The following is a 2,404-nucleotide window of genomic DNA, read 5'->3' as shown; positions in this document are numbered from 1 at the left end:
CGAGCTACAAAATGGCACCACCTGTTCCTGACTGGAAATGTTGACTGCTGTGCTCTCTCCACACTAAAGAGAATATTATTAGATGACTCCCTCTTCTGAATTGTCATGAAACCTCTGAATACGATGTCGGATGGACGGAGATTGTCAGCATTGTGATTCATTCTGTTGATGACAATTTTGAGGTTAAAGAGCGACTTGTATCTGTCACCACTACATCCGGAGACTATGCAACCATAACCAAAATTATAAATGCAGATCTTATAATTACCGGCCTTAACACTGACAGAATTCTTAGCCAGGTGTATGATCGGGCAGCAGTTATGTTGAGAAAGTATGGAGGGGTGCAAAAACTTCTGCAGGACAAACCAAGCTGAAACATTCCTTACACACACTGTTTAAGCACAAACGACATCTAGTGGTTATTCATACATTGCGGCTGAATGTTTTTGATTTACTTTACAAGTTTATCAGAAAGCTTACCATAGCAGTTCATTACAAGCAGTGGACAGGCTATCTAGACACAGTTTGTGTTATTCTTAAGTCCTTTGGAAATATAGGTTTATTGCTGGTGGACATTCTGTAAGTGGGTTATTGACGTATAAGGATTTACGACAGGCCAATTAAAAAAATAAAATAAATAAATAAATATATATATATATATATATATATATATATATATATATATATATATATATAGTGACTGTTCAAACATTAAGAATGTTGTGTACACACAAATTCATATTAAAATTTAAAATTAATTGATTTTAGTGTTTTTTCATACAGATAAATAGGTGTAGCCTTAAAAAAAGTCATGTGGTGTGACCATGATTTATAATCAAATTAACACATTTCCTTAACATGCTTAACATTTTTTAGATGTTCTCAGTAATTTTGTTTTAAAACAAAGTATTTGCATTTCTTTTGAGTTTTTGTAAATAATGATCTTATATTTTTGTTCTATAATTTCAGTTTTTTTCTGTAAATTGCATAAAACTGAAAAATAAATGTTTTAAAAATACCACTCACTTAAGCATTACTGTAGCAGTGATTCATGTCAACTACAGAAAATATTTTACTTCTTAATTTAATACAGTTATTGCTATTATTGATTACACCACGTGATGAGTGGTCGCACCAGATGGCACAAAGGTGATATGACACTTATATCATTAAAAATCTATTTTAAGATATGTGTTAAATGTGCAGCACATGGCATTAACTGCGGGCGTTTCTTTAGCCCCAGTTATTTCTGAACTTTGCCCAATCTTGGCTGCTTAATTGACCCTTCGTCGGGAGTTTTACTAAGTGATCTGACCAATCATATCACCAAATACCCCGTTTTGTCCGACAAATAAACCAGACAGGAGAGTAGATTAAAGTCGGTGGACTTGAAAAATGGTGTGTATTGACATATTTTCATGGTTGAAACAAGATACTTTCTGATGTTCATTCATTTATTTCGTCCTATAACTAGTAAAGATGTTCATGTGCCGCTTGAACTGAGGTGCTACAGCGATCTGTCAGGACACATTAAAGAGCCACAAAACAGTACTGGTTGTTTGAATTTCTTAAAAAAAAACACAATTTGAACTCTGACACTTTAATACCAAAAGTAACCAGCTCTGTCTTGTATGTTAACACCAAAATGACCCAAACTGCATAAAATCTATTCAAAATTATACTAAAATAAAGTATTTTATGTATATGAACCATCAATTGAATATGAAAGCGCAAAAACTGCCAATCTGGGACATCTATAACGGAAAACAGTCTGTAGTAGTCGTACCACATGATATTTCAAATTCAGTCAAAATTTACAAGCACAGAACTGGCCACTTAAACAAAACAAGCTAGCTTCCCACAAAAGGACACTGTGATATTTATAATAAAAATAAATTCTTGTAAAAATATTCATTGTTGTTGTTGTTTGTTTTTTTTGTTTGTTTGTTTGTTTGTTTGTTTGTTTGTTTGAGGTCATATCACATGAATGGATTTCAACATAAAAGTCCCAAAATGGCAGTTTCTTGATGGTCGCACCACATATTTCATAAAATGGAAATCATCGGACAAAATTTGTTTGTATATTATGATGGAAATATAAATACAAATGCTTTGCAATTTTATACAGGATTACAAAACACTTTGGAAATCATGCCAAACAGTGCAAAAAAAAAAAAAAACTGAATAAATTTAGGGTAATTTCAAAGATGTTTCTGAAACAACAGTTATGGCCAAACAGTTGCACCACATGACATTTTGACACTTTGAATAACAGAAAAATGACAAATAACTTATCTTTTTTGAAAAGTTAAAGTGGGTCCATACATGGGAGAGGTACTTCCTATATATGGCATCTTTTTATTCTATATCTTTTTATGTATTTAAACCAATTTTTCACTGAAAA

Source organism: Labeo rohita, chromosome 24, assembly GCF_022985175.1.
Source record: "Labeo rohita strain BAU-BD-2019 chromosome 24, IGBB_LRoh.1.0, whole genome shotgun sequence".
In the NCBI taxonomy this organism is placed as follows: domain Eukaryota; kingdom Metazoa; phylum Chordata; class Actinopteri; order Cypriniformes; family Cyprinidae; genus Labeo; species Labeo rohita.
The sequence above is the reverse complement of the archived record's forward strand: the minus strand, read 5'-3'. Positions refer to the sequence as shown.